Here is a 17488-nt window from a genome sequence, read left to right on the forward strand (position 1 = left end):
TTAATCACGTCGACATCATTTGCGACAATTCGTATGCTAAAGCAAAGTCATGAAAGGATCTTCCCACGTGATCAGTGGTTTTAGAGCCGAGCCAATCAACATCGTGGGCGTTACAACCGCCAAATATCACGATTTCAGCGGTGTCACCTACAATAAAGGGTAAGTACAGACTGGCACATTCCCTACGTAACGTAACGTACGTACGGTTTCTTCGTCCAAAATATAAGTTTCGTTTGAAACGTCGGCGCCGTCTAGCACACCACATATGAACGCTTTCTTACAACAGTCGGTAACGGAGCTTCAATTTAATTATCTTCTAACAATACATAATGACTAATATATACAGTGATTAATAAATAATTATTTAATATTTTTATTTGTTTAAGTTGAAGAAATCTTTTTCCATTAAACTGTGTTAATGAGAACTAACAAATCAACAAAGACATTTATTAAGCACAAAACGGACAAAACAATGAAGCGTGTAAAATAAATGGTTGGTCTAAATATTTTAGTGCCAAATTCGGGCGTGCCTCCGAGAAGCAATCGTTTGGAAATTCACTGACAGTTATTGGCTACGACCTCTTTTTGAATCATGCAAATATATTACTAGTTAAGGTTGTCTTGGGTTATTCAATAGCATCACAGCCCTACAGAAACCTTTGGTATGACTGCATACATGATGGATTCTTTTAAAAACGTCATTACAGTTTTTATTCTAAAGTATGCTAGGTTCCACGTTTTTACTGTTCGAACATGTTTTATCGTGTTTCTTAACTCATAAAACTAAAGGATACCGCTACATTTTACAAATTATCATTGCTCCACATTAGATAATCCGGAAAGCCTGAAGATATATGTTGGAGCTAAATATATGTATTGTTAAGTATCGTTGTTTAACAATAACTATCTTTAACTGCTAACTTTTTTTATTAGTTTGGTCTTAATGTGTAAAAATAAAGAATATTATATAAGATAACTAAACGTCAATATAAAGTCGGGCGCAAGCTATGAGTCTATTTCAAAAATGTTCCTAAATAATAGTTTTGTAAATATTTTCTTACTTGGAAAAACTAACATACAATACAAAGAACTGATGTTGTTCGGGTTAACATGCTATCCCTGACGGCAAATAAACATTTAAACGAGTTTCACTGTAATACACATAACAGTCTTCAGTCGTCTTTGACGCATTAATATTTAGGAATAGTTATTAATTGTTAAATTAACAAGCATATCCTAATTAATATATTAGTGAAGAGACGACCGTACCTGTTCTTGGTCTTTACAAATGTATATAGATCAGTCTTTTAAACCCAAAACAAATCACCAAGTTTTCCTAGGAATTCAATTCTTGACCACATTGAGCCTTGTGCGTTATATTTTTTTTATGCGCACAAGCTGCTTCTTTTTTATTTTTCTTCTTTATTTTTTGTGTATCCAGTCCCGGGACTAGCAACATAATATGGTCCTAAAATTAATAATTGTTTTTTTTTATTAAATATCTCTACGTATACGAGTATTCATCGCGAAGTGATCAATACAAAACGTCACCCACAAATAGGTCTACCGCTGAATAAAAAAAATCTGGTCATGCTAACAACTGAAACAATTATAGAATCCAGACTGATTAATAGAGACTCCAGTGGTCAGGTCACGCAATTCAATTGCTCGGTATAAAACTAATTGGATTTACCTAACGTTAAATCAACGAAAAATTAGTTTTTTGCTACATTATGCAAAACAGAGGCTTTTTGTACATTTGGCTCTATTCGTAAAAATAATTTTCAAATTGCAGGAAAATTCTAATGTTTTAATGGTATTGTTACGAGCTAGGGGATTTGATAGAAAATGCCGTAGATTTCTTCAAGGGTTTATTTCTTGATAAATCAATGAGTAATTTTAGGCACAAATTAGTCGCAAAAATGCACTTATTACACACACAAAATACAGTCACTAATTACTTAATTATGCACACGTCACACAGTACTTACCACTTCACTTTATTCGCACTTTATCGCTTCGGTGTTTATCTCTTGATATCGCATTCGAAACTAAACTAAAACTGGTCGCGTTTCGGCTCGGTTATATATCCCTCGGAATTATCTTGTACAATATTCGAGAACTCTCTAGGTGGAATTGCTACTGTTATATTATTATAAATTTAAACTTGTTATTTTTTTATACATTTAGTTGTTAAAACCAACATCGAGGAATTTAAAATATATATCATATTTGATTAAAAATACAATAATCTCATATATTTTACAATAAAGATATTCTAATAACAGTGGTGGTATCGCGTGATCGACATTATAACACAGCGCCGAATTAATACTAACAATTACTTCGGTTGCACGCACAAAAAAGCGGACAAATTGCTACTGTGCGTGCTTTTATCGAGTGGGCCCAAGACACAGGTTACTTAAAGACATACGCGTATTACATATAATAAAACGGAGAATAATAATTTGCTTCTGTTAACAAGGTGGTCGGGACGGTCACTAAATCACTTTTATGATTGGTATATTATTTTTTTAATTCTTAGCTATCATATAATAAATGCAATTAGAAAAAGCATCGTCCACTTTTATTTTCTATTATCTATAGAAGAAATTTAAGTAGAACATGATCACGGCGGGGTCGTTTTAATCAATTAACTAAACTTGAATTGCCAGTCAAATATTACAATCAACAAATCGTTTATAGCATAGACCATATCGACTCCAGTGTTTTTGAATTCGATTACATCAATTATACAAGAGCCCTACCAACGTCACGTTTGATTAGTACTATACAATTAATGACCTATCTATCGTCAACAATTTCTCTGACTACAAGTTCGTTTAAATAGGAACGTACACTGGTCTTAGGAATTAATAATATGGGGAGAATAACTTATTTAGTAAGAGGACGTACTACCTATAGTAAACTCTTTTGCAAAAAAACAGCCATGGCGTTGTCTGTATACTTATAATCATGTAAATTATACGCGCGCGTCTGGCAATTTTCTTATAAATTGGGGAATTCTTTAAAACCGATGTACCAAACAATAAGAAGTGATTGGCAAAAAAGATTAGTTTAATTTTTAATTTTCTTAGACAAATTTCATTTATTAACTGCAATCGCCCTTTCGCATATCCTCAGGTATCCGTTTTCTTTTTTACAAAAGTTTATTAGCGACTAATAGACACCCACTTTTATACTAGCAATATTGTTCTAGACATATGGTTCTACTATTAACTATTAATTAACGAATGGACGCTTAAATTTTTTCATACGTTCGGTTACACAATGCGATTGGGGAGTTTTTTCAAAATAAAAATAAGATTCCATAACAACATAATTTTTATACAGTTTTATTTGTGTTAAAGATACAATATCTAGTTTCTTTCAGCAGTCGTGTTTTGTATAAATAATCAAAAAATAGAAAGCCTCGCGTCTTTATGAAATAAATGTTAAACGACCATTTTAATATCGTAATAGTATTTCGAAAAAAATATATTTTTGTTTACATTGGGTTTCAATTAGTTTCTTGTGACCCTTGTCACGAGATAGAGTTACTGGAGTCTTTGCAAATACTAAGGAACTCATATTTTCAGCTTTGTACCCCTGTAACGTAAATGGAAATTTAATCTTTCTGTTTTAAATCAAAAAGGCCTCTCTTTCACATTGAAACTGAAATATATATTATACACTATATTGGAGAGTTTATTGCCAGTTCTTCTCGTCCGCTCTACACCCTTGATTTGAGAACTGGCAGTAAAAGTAAAATTAGAAGCATTTAGCATTTAATATGTACTTATTTATTGACGTTCATTAGTGTACATTGTGTACCTAAATGAATAAATGATTTTGACTTTGATTTCGGTTATCGCAATAAATTTGTATTATACAATAAAAAAAAACTACCATGCCAGTGTGTTTAAAGAATGAATGATGCGCACTTGCTGTTGATATAAACAATTAAATACTACTTCTTACTCAAAAACAATTTAAGATCAACTAGGCATGAGGCAATTGAAGTTGAATAGCTAAAGAATTTGTCAAATTCCAAACTTCCGTTTATGCAAAAATATTTTATATTTTTTTATAGTCTGTCAATACTGTAATCCGGGATTTTATATGGATTCTCTGCGAAGTCAACTGTCATATGTTTTCGATTGTCATAGTTAATTAAACTACACGATTCATATTTCTCTGTCAAAAAATATATTCTTGTTCAAGCACATGTGAGTTTTATTAAGTAAGCGTAATGGTTAACATATTTTCTTGTATTAACAGAATTTATTCAACAGTTAATTTATAGCGATGACGCCGGGTACGTATATATGTGTTATAATATTACTCAAAACTATTTCGATTGTGATGAATGTACTCCGTACCCTTTCATTGACAATTAAATTAAATTCTGTTTTTGTTCTTTTTGTATGACAACCAAAATATTTGGCATGTTTCCCTTCTTATTTAAGAAAAACTATATGTAACGTCTTTTAATTGGCTCACAATGTTGTATACCTAGTCAAGCCATAAATAAAAACAAAGTAAAAAAACAATTTTTCTGTTGCAAATAACATTTACTACTTTTACAGTGTATTAGTTTAATACATAAATATAAAACAATTTTCGAAGTGATCTCCATTGGCTGCAATACAGTCTTTTAAATGTTGAGGCCATGCATATTAATAGAAGCACGCACTCTTTCGATATGAAAATTCTTCACTGCCAATCGTACGGATTGTGTTAGGAACTCCAAATTATCATGGCGTTTAGAGCAAGCCGTACTATTTAAAACAGAGCCGTACTCCATAAATCATAATCCAGCGGATTGTAATCGGGACTAGACGACGGCCAGTCTTTAGCTGTGATGGAGTCCGAAACGTTCGTTTCCAACCAAGACTTCGTAGACCGAGCTTTATGTCCCGGCACCAAGGTCTGCTGGAAGGTGCATTCTTGGACAATTGAAACAATTGAAATCACAAGTATTGAGAAATAGGGCCAGTACAGTACAGTTAATATTTTCACCAAAAGTTAATATTTATAAAACTCAATTTGCAATGTACTGCATTTTTAGATTTCTAATTGTTAATTCCTCAACGTAATCACTCTAAAATGAAGCTATAAACGTTGGCAAAGGGTCGCTGAATTAAAACTAAGCACAAAGTCCGGATTAAAATTTTAATTACGTGGGGTTCGTGTCTTTGTAAGCGTCCGCGTCGGCGTAGTTATAACCTAACATATCTGTAATGTTTTCAAATTTGTGATATCTTATTTCAATATTATAATCTGTTCCAATTTAGTAGCGAATGAGTATTTTTTAACACTTTATAATACATATAGCTTAAAAAAAACTTAAATTTCGTATATGTTCTGATACATATATAAATTAAATAAGCCGTGGGGTTCAAGTGCACAGGCGCTAATTAAAGAGTTAGTTAAGTTGGCGCCCGGTAGATAGTACCGGTGACCCCAGAGCTGGTGCATTCCTCGCTCAACGAGCAAATATCGCAATACAGCGAGGAAATGCTGCCAGCGTTAAAGGGACACAGCCCACAGGAACCAAACTTTTTAAATTTAAATTTTCTTTTTATTCTTTATTTTAATTATTACTATGTAGGTTAAGAAAATTGTAAATACTGTACTGTTTGTTATGTGTAGTTACATGAATTAAATTATTAAATAAACCATACTAGTTATAGCGTAATTCTGGAAAACAAATGCCTTAAAGATTTTTTGGTCACTGAATATAATAAAAATTCGAACAAAAAAGCTTTGGCCGGCGGCGGTCTCTCCAATTGTTTTTGATTGTGTGCACATGATATTGACTCCTACATTATTCGTACAAGGTGCAAAATGCAAGTTCATTGTATAGGGCATTTCAGGCATTCAATGGGTGTTTCCAGGAGTACGACCACTGGCGTAAAACTCTGTATGCGCCCATTATTAATATGGGAGTACTGTATAGTATTTTGGCTTCTAACTCCTTTGTTCAACGATTATTATTATTTTTAAATTTCAGTTCATCTCCTGTTAATGCTGAATTAGGCAACTATAATTGTATTTTACATATTTGTAAGTAACTGTTTTTATTTGTTATCATAAATATTGAGCATTGTGACAAACTTATGCCATCGTGTGATGTCTTGGTCTCAGATTTTGACAACTTTCTTTCATAAATTTATTAAAAGGTACGTGATATGCATTCTTTGTGTGATACGTCACGATGACGTAATCATAGCCAACCAGGGTTGAGTTTCTCACTAATAATATTTCTATATAGCAACCTTATTCTGAATGTTTCTCTTTCACTAAAAAGATAATTAATTTTCATCAGGAATATATAGACAGACAAAATAAAAACTTAGTATTTAATTACATTTTTAGATAATTATTTAGCTACAATAAGCCTAATGCTTGTAGGAATAAATTGTTTATCTTGCTCTGATGAAATGTTTCTCTAATATGAAGTCTATTTTAATAGAAACTCCACAAATGTAACTTATACAATTTATCTATCTTTAAAAGTGGAAATCGCTCTCAAAGCAATCCGTCGCAATGAATGTATCTTTGGTAAGGTTGCACGAGAATGCACTTTATTAATAGTTAATGAGTTCACGGAGCTCTTTAATACTGCATAAGGGAAAATGTTTTAGTAAAAAATATGCATTCTCTCATAACCTGAAGTAAAAAATTAAACCTAATGAAAATTCAAGTCAAATTATACTTATTAATGTAAGAAAATCTAATAAGGCGATAAAAATAATTACAATGTAGTTTGCTATTTTATTAAGCAACTAAAAATAATAATTCTTTTTGTATATTAATTAGAAAAAAATAATTATTAAATAATGTGTAAAAAATAAGATGTATGTGCCACTTTTTTAAATAATACCATATGGTTTTAAAAAAAAGTTATTGGTAACCCAGAATAAGTCTCCCAATGTCCACGCAAGTTATAACTCGACATAAATACACATACAAATGTTTAAACGATATAAGTAGTAATATATAGTAGTAATACTTGAATATTTTATCAATAATGTGTATATATGTAAGGTTAGACAAAGATCCCAAAGTGTAAAAAAGTTTATTAGGCTTCAATGTCTTGGTATCAGCCTAGTCTTGGGGTTTCTTCTCTATCTCGGAGCAACATCAACACAGTCGTCTCATCTACGTATAGGTAAATTTTAAAATCTGTTTTTAGATCCTCTTAGTACAGGTTATATTATCGTATTTAATGCCATTTTTATTATATATTAATGATTAGCTAAATCTAATATTGATGCATCACCTGCTCCTTTTTAGAATGAAATAATCTATTGGGCTTAAAGTCAGTCGTTGGGTGAGCGCATCATGGCCTACCGATTATTGCAGATAGACAGAACGGTGCAACGACCTCGGTATGAGAGATTTGCTCTAATGTTCGTATTCTAGCTCGTACAATCGTTCAATAGGTCTCTTAAATCTTTTTATAAGCTTATAAAAAAGATTTATAGTTAAAAATAAATTTCATTATATAACAGGAACTTTATGCCTTAGACCCAAAGATCAAAAACTTCTTAAGCAATTGAAAGTAGGTATAGTGAAATACTTAGACGTACAAAGACAGCCGGGCGAGTCTGTCAATAGTCGCTAATGCTGCTCAAATAACAGTATACGGGCTCTAACGATTTGTCCAAAAGGTTAACTAGATTCAATTTATACAGACCAAATTACTTGAAATTATTGATAAAACATTGGTCTTTATCATTCATAGCAAAATAAGATGTAAGAAATCGTATTTTTAACCTGTTTTCATTGTATTAATAAAACAAATGTATTACATAAAGCAATTTTTTACGGAAAATCTTATTTCGAAGTAGTGAGATTTTATGATAGCTTGTACCAAAAAAAGTATGCGTCGAATTGATAACCTCTGATTTCGATTTTGAAGTCGGTAATAAAAAGTATTCATTCACTAAATACCTTAAGAATAATGTTTTATATATTGTCGATGTACCAAACATGACACACGGAACAATTATCACAATGGACCTGTGGTAATTGTTTTGGCTTTTGATATAGCTTTGGATCATGAGCGAGATAATGTTATGAAGGAAAAGGGGTGGGCGTAAAATCGTAAGAAATATTTTGAGGAAAACATACTGCAAAACGAGATAATCAGGACATAATGGATTTCTATTAATAAAGTGTTAGCTTTTAATTTTTATTCAATTCAATTCTAAACATTTTATAAAATATATAAACATATTCTTAAGAATCTTGCTACAAGCGCGTATGTGCCATAGATCCTCATTTGACTCGTTTGGTTGTTTACGATTTGACGTCGAACATCTGCCGAAATGGGATGGTCGAGTCGGAGTAGGGAATGATTACAAAACAAGTTGTGACACATGCGAAAAGGCAACCGAACGCGCGGCAAATAATAATAGTCAAAAACAGATAAGGTTTTTTACCCTTACTTCATACTTCGTTCACTCCAGTGAGCTTCCGTCTTGCCCTTCAGGCGGTTGACCACCCGCGACGGCCCAAGCCGAGGTCCGAATCTCACAGGAGACGCCCTTGCGCTAGTTGTGAGAAAAACATCTATCAGACCGAGCTACGCTCCCCAAACCAGCCCGAACTGAGCTGTAAAGGCCCTTAAGATCAACAGCGAGATTCCATTGAAATAAAAGGGAACAGGCATTCCTTTGTTTAACTTTGAAGTTACATATTAGTTTATGTAAAGTCAGTGAAATTAAAGAAGTGAATTATAGTGAATCAAGTCATTATTGGAATATTAAATTTCCTACACTAATAACTAAATCAATTTGTTCTTTCAAAAGTGAAGTCAGCATACATATTATGTAGTAAAAGTTGAAACGCCTTATTATATAACCCTGTTTGCTACACAAATATTTAATATAAAGTACCTACTATTTTAAGTAACACGATAACACAATTTAAACCAGAATCGTTCTGACCACAAAGACACAATGAAAGAATTTCAGAGGCATCATTTATTTTTATTACCTGGACGAGTTTTATTTGGCTCTTAATTCTCTGATTTAACTAATCACGCCAGATATACATATTAATATTAGGGCCATAGCAATAGCGATTGGAAGAAAAATACATTTATGCGTGTAAATTTGAACTGTAAATTCAGTTAAGAGACCAGTATAAAAGTTATTGATGTTACCAAAGTATAAGGCTATAATATAGTCTGCATTTATTTTAATACAATACAACTTTATGTATTGTAACATCTTATTTTTATATAGAGTCAAAGCATTGTTTTCTGTATAAAGTTAAGTAAAAAGTTTAGGTCCAATATTATATAATGTAAAGCTTTAAGTTAAAACAATGTTTCGCTGAGCGTCATGTTTAGTCATTGAGTAGCAATAAATGTAGTGAAGAGAGAAGATGTTTTTATTTTTAATTTAATTTTATTGTTTTAGTTATTTAAAATTGAACCGTAAGTGATCGAACAACAACAATAGGGTCCGTATTCCAGAATGAATTAGAATTATATAAGAGTTTTGAAATACTTTATTCTTTTGCGAGTTCTAGTTATAGTGCGAGACTCGACAGTAGGATTAGTGCGTTCATCGATTATTCGCTAAAAACCAGCCATATACATAAACATTATTAAAGGTATATCCTATATATAAGAAGAGTATCAGTTAAGTAAAACTAGACAGACTTGGACCAAAATTTCATATTAGAAGAGGAGTAAAACAAGGAGACCTCTTATCACCCAACATATTAAAGCCGTCCATCAAAATATTATGAAAGAACTGCTATAGGAAAGGAAAGGAATACAAATAGATTTGAGATTTTGAGTTAGACCTGATTATGCTTAACGGAACAGCCATCGAGTATGAACGTTATCGAGTAGAACTGGAGCGCCGCATCACCACTTTGAAGAAGTTTTGGAGCTTAAAAGAAATCCTCAAAGGTAAGCTCCCACTTAAGCTAAAGAAAAAGGGTGGTGGATTCCTGATTGCTGCCTTGCCTTACATATGGCGCACAAACTTGGATTTTCAAAAACAAAAACAAAATCAAAAATAGGTTCGTGCCAGCGTGCAATAGGAAGGAATATTCTCGGATTTCAATTACGCGACAAACATAAAAGTGAATATATTCGCAGAAAAACCAAAGTTATTGATGCTGAGAAATATGCCCTAAAACTTAACTAGAGATGGGCAGGCCACGTAGCCCATTGTACAGATGACAGATTGTCTAAAGCAGTAACCGAATGGACTGGTCCAAAAAGAAAAAGGAACAAAGGGAGACCAATAGAGCGATGGGTCGACGGATTCGTGAGGGTAGTTGGAAGAAATTGGATGACGATGGCACAAAATAAATTAGGGTGAAAAAAGTTTGAGGAGCCTTCTCCCGGACAGGGGCCGCATCTTAGTTAAAATTGTATTTATATCTATTTTTATCAAATGTATGTCAATAAGATTTGGACGAATAAAAGCTTGTTATTATTATTATGATATCAATAGTCCGATCAATATAGACATTGGAAATAACAAAAATTCCCGGAAAGCCGAATTTATGTGGAGAACTGGGGTTTACCATTACAAATAATGTTCTAAAAATCAGACAGAAGTTGAAAAAGAGTTGCGGAAAGTTTACTACCAACTGGTAATAAGACAAGAAAAACTTTTCTTGCCCGCTCTACGCCCTTGACTTGCGAACTGGTAGTAAATGTAAATTTAGTATTAATTTAACTTCTTTTCTGACTTTCATAAGTGTACTTGTTTACCTATATGAATAAATTTATTTTGACTTTGACCTTGTAGGTATTATTACGTAATTCTATAGCATTAGTAGTTACTGTTAACATATTTTAATTATGTGGGTAATAAATAAATATCTTTTCTTATTAACACCAAAATTAAACTGAACTTGATTGATGAACTTGAACTTTTATAGAAAACTATGTTATACAGACATTTTTATATTTACTATAAATTAAATAGCGAGATAATTCTCAAAATGTGTTTTGATTAACTTAGATTATTTAATTTTATATTAGATGTGGATGTAATAGCAAACCAAATGTTTGGAAAATTGTTTTACAATAATTTTCGTGGCCACACCTGCTCTGATCAGAGTTTTGTAGGCGTTATGGTAATTTATAGATGTCTTTAAGAAACATTAATGAAGATACTTTTGTTTTATACAATCCGTGTGTGGTAACAATTATACTAAGGTATTGTTTTTATTTATTACTCGTTAAATTTTACGGTAAAACGCTAAAGTTAATTACTTCTGAAATAGAGACCAATAAAAAGGTTTTTTGTTTATAATACGACTATATCATACATTTTCATAATACATTTTTGAATATTTTTGTTGGAACAGTTTACGCGAACAGACTACGCTAAGACACAGAAAGTACATAAGTTGAAAACTCACTTTACCTACTAATCAAGGACGTCTTCAAAAACTAGCCGAAAGGGGCAGCTGCAGGTTATATTATTACTTTTGACTGTACGTAATATTTATATAACAGGGAATATGGTAAAATTTGGATAAAACGGTTTAGCTATGGATAACACAACTACTCAAACCAAACTTTTCACGGAATATGTGGATTTGTTGTTGTCGCAAAAGATTTCGCCAAAATCAACGTGGGCGGATGTATAATATTTTAAAGAATAGTGTTTCATTGTTGCACTCTCTAGATACCTAGTTCATTTAATAATATTATTTAAACTTTGTCCAATATATTATATAGGTACAATGAAATCTTCAATGGACCATGACTACGTATTCTTATCTCCGTCGATTTTCATTAATTTCTTTTTCACAATTAATAAACTATTTTATTGTAGATTTAGTATATCTTATGAACCTTACTTTATAAACAAGTTTTAATTACAATCATAAATATAATATTTTAAACTAATATTTAGACACTTCGGTGCAAAAATATTTCAACATAACTTAACTTTCGAAATCTGATCAATCAATTGAGTACAGTCACGGTACGAATTTTCATACAAATTGTATGATAAATCTGATAATCGCTGATGTCACGTGGAAACCTGAACTGGCTGGTTTATTCGACATTTAAATAAACGATGCAGTTTAGTTGTAGATTCTCTCACAATAATAACTCATAGGTAGTAGGCCATGTTCTGATTTAGTATTTAGAAAATGAAGCTCTAGTAGATTGTTATTGAAAGGGAGATCGGCGTCTTACACCCACAGCTCAATATAATTTAAGCTAAATAATATTGTGAACTCTTAAAAGGAATCCATAAAATTGAACTAAAAATATTCCCATCTTTTGTATTCGCAATCTAGCCACACGACGCCTACCACGCTTCCTAATGACGATGTCAAACTCCTATCTATTTACCCTCATATGGCCTCACTCCTTAATTATTTAGTTAATATAATAAACAAAATTAGTTTTTAAACTAATCGTCACTGTTTGTTAACATTAATGTTACCATGTTTTTTGACGTGACAACGTCTTATAATTCGATGGAGCCGGCTGCATGCACGAAAAATCATGACTCATGCGGCGTTACCTTGCTTTGAGGCGTTCCATTTAAGGCTTGAAGTGCAAGCGAGAGCGCGGCCACAAAGAGGCATAATCGGCCTCCGCGTTCGGCAGCGTAGTGCGTACGAAATCATAATTGTATTTATGCGTACAAATAAATGTAACTTGATCAATTCAATTCTGATTTTCATTTACCTCCTTCTCCATATCCATACAAAATATCTATCAAACAAATAATGGAATGGATGGAATGGTTGCAATGAAAAATGCAACCATTCCATCAGTATTTTCTTATGACGTTGTCACGTTCAACTATCGTCAGTAAACCGACTTTACATACAACCGATTTTTTTCTATAATTTTTTATATAATTAACTTGTCATGTATAATGTGTGTTGTAAATGCAATCAAGTGTTAATTAGGTAAATAACTGAACGATTGAATTTCTAGTATGGTTAAATAATTAAAAAAAATGCTGGTTTCGATAAAAAGATTATTCTTTTGGTTATTGCTCTAGAATCGATGTTATAAATGGCTACCCAGACTTAACTCCTAATTTATTGCATTCAACTGCCCATAAATTAGTTGCTCACTTAATTATGTGGCCATTAATCCTGCAATTGTCAATGTAGCTCGCTGCTAGTCGTTGTAGTCTATAATCATAATTCATAACACTGGTCAACTTAATAGATTATTTACAAGAAGGTTTAGAAACTAAAAGGTATTTAAAGTATATATTTCCATAAAGGTGGCATTTGCCATCTTACACGAACTATGCTTAAAATGAATTGTTAACATAACAAAATAATGACCAAGGTAGGCTTCTGACGCTTCCTGGATCGAGCCACGTGGAAGACAACGTATTAGGGCCGTAATAGGGCCGTGAGCTCTCCATGCGGCACCACGTCTCCACCGTTGTATACGCTCAAGTCACTCTTTACCGGCAACGTATCTCCTGCACCAAGGTCGCGCTACTTAAACTCTATATGCGCCTTCACCTCACATACGCAGCAGCGGCGTGGTGCTGCGACACCAAGTAGCGGAACCGCCAGAGACAGCGCGCTGTACAAAACACAACCTTACGGCACGCAGTGAATGCTCCCCCGTTACGTGAGGAACGCCACTATAGCGCGAGATCTACGGATGGAGTGCATGGACGAGTTCGTCGCTCGGTTGGCGAAGGTGATGTTCAATTGAGCGTCATCATCTTCTCCGGAACATCGCGCCGTGGTACTCCAGGCCTCTAGATTGCCTCTGTTACCCCCGTGAGCTATTCTCCGCGGGTGTTAACAACACCGGACTCAAGACCAAGGCTTGAAGCACGGCTTCAACAGGGGCTCACCTGACGTGGCCTGACCGCGAGCTGGAGTCAGCTCGCTACCACCGATCGCGACCCCAGGACAAGTCAAGAATACTCTCCAAGGCAATGGTCCCCAAGAAGGCAATGGCCCACCACCACCGGATTTGACACATGACCCCAGGACCGAGTGTCTTCTCGGTCCTCACATCAACACACCACTGACATCGGTTGCGCGCTGCTAGTCGAGGCCTCTGTCCATCAGGCGCTGCAGCCCTCATCAAGGGCTATATAGACCTGTGAACGGGTCTTAACACCCCCCTCGCGAAGCAGGGTGTAACGAAATCAAAGGATTTATTATATCTTGGCTTATGCAAACATTTCTCAAATAAAATATTAAAATACAATTATTGGGTTTCGTGGCCTTCATCTTTTCAGGCGTCACCTTAATCCCTTAACTAATTATACTTGAGAAACGGCTACTCATTCTCGTCTTTAGTTATTGATAAACGAAAATTAATGAGCTATCTGAGAAATTGTTTTATATTAATTTTACTCAATATATCGATTAATGATAATTATAGATTATCATTTACTTTAAAAGTACCAACCTCTTTTGTTGCAACTTTACAAAATACTATTTTAAAATAATGAATCCAATATTTGATTATTCGTGCTGTGATTCATAACAGGGATGAAAGTTTGAACCCCCGCTGTACAATGCGTTGTGCGAACAGGAACGTCCTGGGATAGTGGCACCAGCAGTAAAAATATATACGGACGGAAGTAAAGTAGACGAATTGGTCGAAGCCAGTGTTTCCTTATGGAAAAATGGGGACGAATTTGAGACTTATAGACTGAAACTATCCTCAGGTTGCTCCGTGTATCAAGCTGAACTGGTGGCTATTCTTAAAGCAACTCAAAAGATCCTTTGTCACCCAGAAGCCACCTACGGTGTATATAGTGACTCCCGATGTGCACTCGAAAGCATTGCGGAGGGTCACTCTTTCAATCCCCTTGTAGTTGAAATCCGTAAGAACATAAATAAAGCGCGTAACATCAACAAAAAAATTAATCTTCTTTGGGTTAAAGCGCATGCGGGCGTGGAGGAGAATGAAAGAGCAGACCAACTGGCAAAGGAAGCTGCGCGTCTAGAAGAGGAGCCCGTGTACAATAGAAAAATGGAATCACAGATATCGAAACAGCGAAAACGCTGCAGTAACTAAGTTATTCTTTCCAAACGTTATATCGGCCTTTTCGATAATTAATCAAATAAAACCAACGGGATTGATTACCCAGATGTTGACAGGTCACGGTGGATTCTTGTCGTATCTTTGCAGGTTCAGGGTTAGACAAAGTGCTGCCTGTCCTTGTAGCAATACAGCTGAAGAGACGGTGTTGCATGTTCTGACCGACTGTCCAATGTATGGATACGACAGGTATAACACTGAACAAGCTATGGGCATAGAGGTGACGGAGGCGAGTTTGAGGGAAATGATGTTCAACATTCGGTTAAGAGGCATCATTCTGGGATTTGCTGTAAAAGTCATAAAAAAGTTGTTAATAGAAATAGATAGTAGTGTTTAATCATCCGGGTTAGGAATACGATACGTAAGCTATTAAATACCTCCGACCGCCGACGACTACATAGTCCGGGAATTATCTAGAATTATTATTTTTTTGAAAAATGCGTTGTTTGTAATGGTCATTGTTTGTGGTGGCGTCCATGCGTAGGTTGTAAACCTATTTTTTAAGTGTAGTAGGACTGCTAAGCCACTGAACATACATCTAGTATAATACAAATACAAAACAATATTTGTACTATCCAACATAGTTCCTATTAGGTTACACATTGTTCTGTAGATATGTATACAAATTAACTTCAACCTACCAAATACTTTAAGACAAACACCCATTACACAAAAAATCGTCAATCGGCGAAATTCCAGGCAATCTCCAACAAAGAAACTGGCAAATAAATGAAAAGAAGTTTCCTTCTTCCGACTTTCTTCAAGCACTTATAAAAACTCTGGCCAAATCACATTATCTCTTTTTGTTTACTGAAAGCATCCGCTAAGTACTTGAGGAATTGATGTTATTTAACGAATGGATATTTTGATTCTTAAATTTGTTAGTTGTTGTTCCTAAATTTAAGGAGTCCTTTAGTTAGAAGAATTATTTTTTTCTCGGCTTGCTTGTTTAAAACTACACGCAATACTGGTCGAGCGAGTTTGCTTGTCTTGCCGAAGCCACGTACAAATTATTTGAAGAAGTCTATTAAGTATAAGCCTGTGCAATTATTTAATCAACATTGCGCTACAGGATTATTATAAGGTTAAATAAAAACTTACTATTTGCCTTTTATAGCCAACACAGTCGTCCTATATTTTTTTATGAACAATTGTTTATATTTGAACGGAATGTGTTTACTTGTGTGTTTACTTCCAAACACCGGACAGTGTTGGGACTGACGCCATTGCCATATAATGCAGTGAAAAATGTTTCAGAAGATATGCCAGTGATAATGCGGAACTTATGCGAAAGTGTCGTATGAAGAATGTATGTGTTTTGCACAACTTACCACTATGTTACATTACATAGGACACATTTATTGTTGTATTATTACTTTTAGCAGTTATTAATAATTACTGTTTTATCAGTTATCACTTACATGTTGATACATATTTAAACAAGATGTACATTTTAAAAAGAAACAAGGTCATATAACTTTCCTTTTTAAAAATATATTAATAATTTCAAAATTCACTGTATCGCAGAGTCTGTGTATTGCCCTTCACTTGTGTAGTGTCTACCCCTATATCAGTATCACTTTACTTCTCTGAATGAATCTAAACCGTTTTAAATCATCGATATAGATTTATAAATCACGGATTTAAAAGCGAGTAACTGCGATGCGGCAGCGCTATTTTAAGAGATTTCTTGAGACATTTCAGTTCACATTCGAAATACTTATAGAAGGAGGTCATATATCCTTTATATAGTACTACTTTTCATCATATCCGAATCATTTAACTTTTTTAACTATAATCATCTAACAAATTCGTTCATGCGAAGTTATTTTAAGATCTAAACAAGGTCGTTATTCCATTTCTTCTCACGTGTGCTTTACCGTGTTGTCTCATTATAAACTTTATGATCTTTATAAATATTTTGGTGCCTGATGAGATACAGTATATTTTAGACGTTTACGTACTGTACCAATCAAGACGTTTATTGTATAACAGATGCACGGGATTTGTAGTTAGTTAATCTACAAATCCCGTGCAGCGTTGCGTGAAACTATCTGAAAGGTGGGATAACATTATGCAAATTACCATTTTCCAATATGTGATTGACCATACCCTGAAGCGGTCAGAAATCACATTTCAGCCTGCTGAAAAGATCTCTAACTAGTGGAAAAGTCTATTAACATTGCAATCAATCCGTCTTCGTAACAGTATTAATATATTAGATGAATTTTTAATTAATTTTAAATAAATTAATAGGTTATCTATATATCTACACGATATTTATTTGTTGTCTGCCATTCATACAAGTATAATAGAGGGTTCAGATTTGCACCCAAGCTGATTTAATAGTAACTTTACCCCTAGAATATATTAACATTGCACTACCACACAGAGGCAGTTAGGAAAAACAGCCGAAATATTTGGCGAATCTGCTTG

The sequence above is a fragment of the Pieris brassicae genome, chromosome 11, assembly GCF_905147105.1.
Source record: "Pieris brassicae chromosome 11, ilPieBrab1.1, whole genome shotgun sequence".
Classification (NCBI taxonomy): domain Eukaryota; kingdom Metazoa; phylum Arthropoda; class Insecta; order Lepidoptera; family Pieridae; genus Pieris; species Pieris brassicae.